This window comes from Octopus sinensis, unplaced genomic scaffold (assembly GCF_006345805.1).
Source record: "Octopus sinensis unplaced genomic scaffold, ASM634580v1 Contig17273, whole genome shotgun sequence".
Lineage (NCBI taxonomy): Eukaryota > Metazoa > Mollusca > Cephalopoda > Octopoda > Octopodidae > Octopus > Octopus sinensis.
This window is the reverse complement of record NW_021834934.1, coordinates 20,002-27,500: the sequence shown is the minus strand read 5'-3', so window position 1 is coordinate 27,500 and position 7,499 is coordinate 20,002. Positions and strand designations below refer to the sequence as shown.

General features: G+C 41.8%; 1 non-coding gene across 1 annotated transcript; it reads left to right on the top strand.

Moving 5' to 3' along the window:
- Positions 1-7,079: 7,079 nt before the first annotated feature.
- LOC115231054 lies at positions 7,080-7,187 on the top strand. Its single transcript, XR_003883485.1, has one exon. It is a non-coding gene; the product is annotated as a U6 spliceosomal RNA (small nuclear RNA).
- Positions 7,188-7,499: the final 312 nt, after the last annotated feature.

Sequence of the window (7,499 nt, the reverse complement as noted above, 5' to 3'; positions counted from 1 at the left end):
CGCAGTCAAATGACTGAAACAAATAAGAGTAAAGAGTAAAAAGAGTATGTACATATGTTTTTTTTCTTTCTTAAAATAGGCAGGCATGGTTGTGTGGTAAGAAGCTTGCTCCCCAACCACATGGTTCCAGGTTCAGTCCCGCTGCGTGGAACCTTGGGCAAGTGTCTCCTACTATAGCCTCGGGCCGACGAAGGCCTTGTGAGTGGATTTGGTAGATGGAAACTAAAAAGAAGCTTGTCCTATATATGATGATGATGATGACTGTCCACTCGTGACCGAGGAAGACCATTGCCGACCTTCAGGAACATTGTGCGCTCTAGGACTAACTAATATTTTGCATTTGCGGCTCCGTTGGTGGCTACTGAGCCCTGCTCCTAACAAGCATACACGACTGCAAACATTGCAGACCAAGCTTTCCCCATTCACTATACGAGCCGTGCACTTTCGCGCAGCTCGCTTAGGTTCTTCATGCTGGATACGTGCTCTCTCAAAAGTGTCGGTCCCTCCTTAACCTGCTTCCTCCATCTGTGGCGATGACAGGCATTGTCTCCTGCATATCATAGGCCTTTAATAAGGACTTGATACAGCCCTTAAATTACAGCCTTGGTTTTTGCTGGGGTGTCTTTCCATTCACAAGTTCTCCATATAGCATCTGCTTAGGGATCCTGCTATTATTCATTCTAATAAGGTAACTGGTGCACCATCACCTCAATACTCAAGATATCAGCTGTTCTCACGCTCTGTGTGTCTGGAGATTTTGAGGTCCAGCCAACATTCAGAATGTGTCTGAGACATCTCTGATGAAAGCTTTCAAGGGCCCTTACATGACGTTTGTAAAGGGCCCACGACAGGCTTCTTTCAGTTTCCATCTTCCAAATCCACTCACAAGGCTTTGGTCTGCCCAAGGCTATTGCAGAAGACACTTGCCCAAGGTGCCACGCAGTGGGGCTGAACCCGGAACAATGTGGTTGGGAAGCAAGTTTCTTACCACACAGCCATGCCTCCGTGTGTGTGTGTGTGTGTGTGTGTGTGTGTGTGTGTGTGTGTGTGTGCGTATATATGTGCGTGTGTGTGCCACAATATATTTATAGATTTGTAAATATGAGAAATGCATGTATGTTTAGTTGTGCATGCTGTTTTTACGTTTTCGTTTCTCGTTGAGTTTTACATCTATTTGTGGTGTCCTGTACACACGTATATATAATTATATATGCATGTATATATACATGTAGATGTAGGTACATACATATATGTTTGTATGTATGCATATATTTTATTTATTACACTATATATATATATATATGGGCCTGGTGCAGCCTTCTGGCTTCCCAGACCCCTGTTGCACCGTCCAACCCATGCCAGCATGGAAAGCAGCCGCTAAACGATGATGATGATATATATATGTGTGTGTGTGTGTAGTGTAGTGTATATCTGCTCTGTATGTATAAAGTGGAAAACACACACACACACGTTTGTATGTGTGTATATATTTACATCTATATACATTGTATTTACACAAGGTACCACCAGTACAAGAAGGATGGGAGGTACCACTAGTAAACAACTAAATGACTAACATCTACTTGTAAAAGTCTCTGACTGTGTTTGTCTGTTGGAAATCTGTCTCCAGTCATCTTTCTCCCTTGTCTCCACCCCTGTCTCGGCTCCCTATCTCTTCTCCACCACCCCTGTCTCTTCTCCACCACCCCTGTCTCAGGTGTTCCCCCTCTCCCGCTTTCCCCATTAGTAACATCAAACCAGTATGTCTATCATAGTTTTACCTGTCCTTTTATTTACACAGGGTTCTGTATAAGGGGCCATTCTTATAACGGGGGGGGGGGAACCCGCCCCCCCCCTCCCGTCACCTGTCTGACCTGTCAGAAATGTCAGCCAAATTTCTCTCAAACCACACCTTATTGTTATAAAGAAATATGGATACATTGGATAAAATAGTCCAAGATACACCATGCCTGAAAAAGAAAGAAAAAGAAATTGGGACTGGAGTGGTCAGGACTGAAATGTACGTTGATCATAGGTTTGCTGGATCAGCTTGGCCTGGGGTTAAATAAAAGCCATCACTAGCTCTGCTGCCATCACTGTTGGCAATTTTACCACGACCACCACATTGAGTACCAACACAGCTATAACTATTGCTAAAGACCATTACCACCACCACCATTATATTATATTGCATCCTTAAGCAAGACCTTTCATTTCATCTTACTCCAAACTACCCTGTTGAAAATGAGCACCTGCTAAGTGTTGCTGTTACACATACTAGGGTGGCCATGAAGGGATCTGCATCTGCTTTGGACCCCACTGGCACCCAAAACTAACTACCACCACCACCACCATCTCAATCACCACTACTACTACAAACCATCGCTATCATCACTACTACCACCACCACCACCATCTCAATCACCACTACCACCACCGTCACCACCATCACTACCACCACCACTACCATCACCACTACCATCACCACTAACACCACTGCTACCACTACCACTATCACTACCATCACCACCATTACCACCACCACCACCACCACCTCTCAATCACCACTACCACCACCGTCACCACCATCACTACCATCACCACTTCCATCACCACTAGCACCACTGCTACCACCACCACTATCACTACCATCACCAGTAAATCCCTCTATTTCTGAACTTTGGTGTCCTTAAAGCTGGTGTTTGGTATTTAAGAAAACCCCAAGTCTTCCTCTCACTTCCTTATTTGATACACACCCACCATGATATATCTCCAATATCAACTGATCTTTTCTCTTTCTATAAACACACAAGTTCCCTCTAGGGTGAGGGGCCAGATTAAAGGTTAGTAATTATCTCTAGTTAAAGGGTTGTTGTTGTTGTTGTTTAGAGGAAGGGTTTTTGCTCCGATCACATTAAACCAGTGCTTCTCAGACATATTTGTCCCACGCCCTACTTCCCTACTTCCATTTCAAAAATATCCAAACAAAAGAAAAATGAGGTCCTTCCACCACTCTACCTTAAATGAACAAAGTTAATGTATATCATCATCATCATGATAGGTGGTGTTTCAGCATGGCCACAGTCAAATGACTGAAATCTCTCTATATATAAACGGCAGTTTGTCTGTGTGTGTGTCTGTGTGTCTGTCAGGTTGTGCCCTCACCCTGACCACGGCTTTCAACCGATTCTGATGAAACTTGACACACACATAGCCCAATGTCATAATTCAAAACTAACGCAGCGAAAATTTTGAAAAGTTCCCCCAGTTCTGAAAAAAATCGATAAATTCCACATGGGGTCGAGAATCAGAAACACAAACCACAGACTGTCATGGGGACGCAACTCGACCTTTTTAACTCTCAAAAAAAATTTACCATCATTTTTTTCCATTTTTTTGCTATTTTTTGGCTATAACTCTCTAAAAATGCTTTATAGTAATTTCCCTTACAAACCCAAGCAACGCCGGGTGATACTGCTAGTAAGTAATAAAAAAAAAGAGAGAGAAATGGTTAGATATCTTCATGTGTCATGCATTCTGCTAAAATCTGAAGTTTCAGGATTTTCTTTCTTGGTAAAGACACACCAATGGTTTCCCCATTATCTTCTGTTCTCTCTCTTTTACTCTTTTACTTGTTTCAGTCATTTGACTGCGGCCATGCTGGAGCACCGCCTTTAATCGAGCAACTCGACCCCGGGACTTATTCTTTTGTAAGCCCAGTACTTAAAAAATAAGTACTGGGGTCAATTTGTTTGGCTAAAATTATTCAAGATGGTGCTCCAGCATGGCCACGGTCTGACTGAAGCAAATAAAACACATAGGAGATATATATATATATATATATATATATATATAGAGAGAGAGAGAGAGAGAGAGAAAGAGGTGCAGGCGTGGCTGTGTGATAAGAAGTTTGCTTCTCAACCACAAGGTTTCTGGTTCAGTCCCACTGCATGGCACCTTAGACAAGTGTCTTCTACTATGACCTCAGGCTGAGTAAGGCCTTGTAAATGGGTTTGGCAAAAAGAAGTCTGTTCTATATATATATATATATATATATGTGTGTGTATGAGTCTATGTGTTTGTTTCCCCATCAGTTCTCGACAACCAGTGTTGGTGTTAAGTACTAGGGATAAAAAAAAATTAGTCCTGGGGTCAATTTGTTTGACTAAAACCCTTCGAGGCGGTGCTCCAGCATGGCTGCAGTCAAATGTCTGAAACAAGTAAAAATAAAGGAATACACACACACACACACATACACACACATGTGTATGCAAGAAAGAGGTCAAGATTGGCTCTTGAATGGAGGCCTGTTCAGGGTCTGTAAACGACACTTAATTTTGTCAGTTTGTAAATATTATGGTTTCTGCTGCCCCTTATTTTCTTGGGATGGCAATGTTGTAGAAGTAATATTAGTAGTAGTAGTGGTGGTAGTTGAGTGGGATGGCAATGTTGTAGAAGTAATATTAGTAGTAGTAGTGGTGGTAGTTGAGTGGGTGAGGCGTCTGTTTGGAAAGCCTTGAGGATGATAAGTGCCTTGTTTATAAATGTCGTTTTGTAGTTCTTTACGGTGAGTTTTTATTGAAACTAATTTGATGGAAAGAGCAAAACAAAATACAAACGATATTTGAATCTTTCTCTGTTGTTTTTCTTCTTTCAACTCTTTCTCTGTCCCCCCCACGTCTCTATCCTTTCTGTTTTTCTATCAATGTATAAAGGCGTTTACATCCCATGGTGGGATCTGTTTTATTTTTATACTGGCTTCTGTGCTGGTGGCACATAAAAAGCACCATCCGAACGTGGCCGATGCCAGCGCCGCCCCGACTGGCCCCTGTGCCGGTGGCACATAAAAAATACCATCCGAACGTTGCCAGCACCGCCTTGGCTGGCACGTTAAAAGCTCGAACCGATTGTGACCGATGCCCCCCCCCTGGCACCTGTGCAGGTGGCACGTAAAAAGCACCCACTACACTTGCGGAGTGGTTGGCGTTAGGAAGGGCATCCAGCCGTAGAAACTCTGCCAGATCAGACTGGAGCCTGGAGCAGCCCCTGGCTTCCCAGACCCCGGTCGAACCGTCCAACCCGTGCTAGCGCGGAAAACGGACGTTAAACGATGATGATGATGATGATGATTTAGGCCATACTTGTAAATGTCTGTTTTATATATCAGGTCATCCCATAAGTTCTGTCCTAATTTTGAATAAAGAAAACAAGTGATCAAATGTTATATTTAATTGGTATTTAATCATCAATGCACTTTCCCTGATTATCTATGACTTCCTTCCATCTATTTACAAGCTTTTTAATCCCATCAATGTAAAACTCTTTTGGTTTCAAAGCGAAGAACTCTGAAATGTCAGTTTCGACCTCCTCCTGGCTTGCGAAAGTTATGTCCCCCAAATGATTCTGTAAACTACGAAATGAATGGTAGTCTGAAGGAGCAAGGTCGGGAGGAGAAGGTGGATGAGGAATTTTTTCCCAACCAAGCTCTTCGATCTTCTGTGATGTGATCTTTGCAGTGTGGGGTCACGCATTGTCCTGATGAAACATCACTCCTTTTTGATTCACTAAAGAGGGTCTTTTTTTCTTCAAAGCTTGGTTCAAATGCTCTAATTGCTGACAGTAGACTTGAGCATTGATTGTTGCATTAGGTGGTAACGATTCAAAGTGAATTACTCCTTTGCAATCCCACCAGATAGAGAGAAGAACCTTTTTCCCATGAAATTCCCTTCTCGGTTGTGGTTGAGTCTTTTACCTTTTACCAAGCCACTCTTTACAACGTTTAACATTTCGATAGAAGATCCATTTTTCGTGACCAGTCACAAGTCTATCTAAAAAGGGTGAAATGAGTTTGCGAGAAAGGAGAGAAGAGCAGATGTCAACTCGGGATTTGCAGCTGCTTTTGGACAATTCCAAGTTTAGGAACCTTTCCAAGTTGTTGAAGATGATGATGAACAGTTGTGTGGTTTGAACTAAGCTTTATTGCCAATTCTTCAACTGATAATGCAGGATTTTCTTCAAGTAATGCCTCAAGGAGCTTATCATCAAACTCAACTGGACGTCCTGTTCGATCTTCATCTTCAAGGCTGAAATCTCCAATTCTGAATTTTGCAAACCATCTTCTGCAAGTTCTTTCATTCAAGCATTCTTTCACATAAGTTGAGTGTATGTTTTGAGTCGCTTCGGCTGCAGAGTTTCCTTTTTTGTACTCATAAAACATTATGTGCTTCAAATGCCCTTTGGATACTTCCATGTTAGAAAGGGTTTTAATCAAAGAAATGCATAAAATAATTTTTAATTCCATTAGACATTCTAAAATACTATTAAATTTGATTAAATTTTAAAAAAGGTGAAATCAGACAGAACTTATGGGATGACCTGATATATTGGGGCTGGCCAGATTGGAGCAATCTCAAGTATAACCAGCTGAAATTGCAAAGATAATCTGGAACTCGACTGAGGAAAGAAAACTCCGAATGACCCATCCTTGTTTTTTCTTGTCCCTTTTTTTGTATCATCTATCTGGAGGTTTTGTTGTCCCTTTTTTGTATCATCTACATATATGTTGGGCTTCTTTTAGTTTCCATCTACCAGATCCACTCACAAAGCTTTGGTTGGCCCGTGGCTATAGAAGATATTTTGGGTCTGAACCTGGAACCATGTGGTTGAGAAGTAAGCTTATCATACAGCCATGCCTGGGCAATGTTTTTTTTTTCTATTGTATTTATATATCTCTTCTCCTCCACCTCATCACTCCTCAACTAACATCCATCAGATAAGATAGATCATACGTTGAGATATATCTTAATGCTTAGTCTTTGTTCTGTTAAAATCTCTCTCATAGCCATTATCTGAACTGTCTAATTAATTGGCACTGTGCAGATTTCGGGGGAAAGTACTCCACCCTCTCTCCTAATTATGGCTGCTGTTGCTATTGTTGTTATTGTCGTTGTTGTTTTGGCTTTTCCCTGCATTTGCCAAACTGTCTAATTACACCCAGGTGGAGTGAGCCGACACGAGACAAGTGTCTTGCCCCTGGATGTGTATGTGTGCATGCACGTGTATGTGTGTAAATACCGTATGTACTTTCTTTGGCAGTACCTTTAACTAAATTCGGAATAATACCAAAGAGATTAACATGGCTCCTATGCAAGGATGACATGCAGTTTCATGAAGCATTCCATATTTTCATAGACCCAAATGTGGCTGTGTGGTAAGAAGTTTGCTTCCCAAGCACATGGTTCTGGGTTCTGTCCCACTGCATGATACCTCGAGCAAGCGTCTTCTACTATAAGCCTTGAGTTGATCAAAACCTTGTGAATGGATCTGATAAATAGAAACTGAAAGAAACCTCTTGCGTGTGTTTGTTCCTCACCACTACTTCACATCCATAACTTAGCTGTTTGGCAAAAAGAAACTGATAAAATAAGTACCAAAAATAGAATAAATACTAAACAAGGGCACTCAAAGAGTGCAAACCTCTGCCAAGGCAACACCAATGT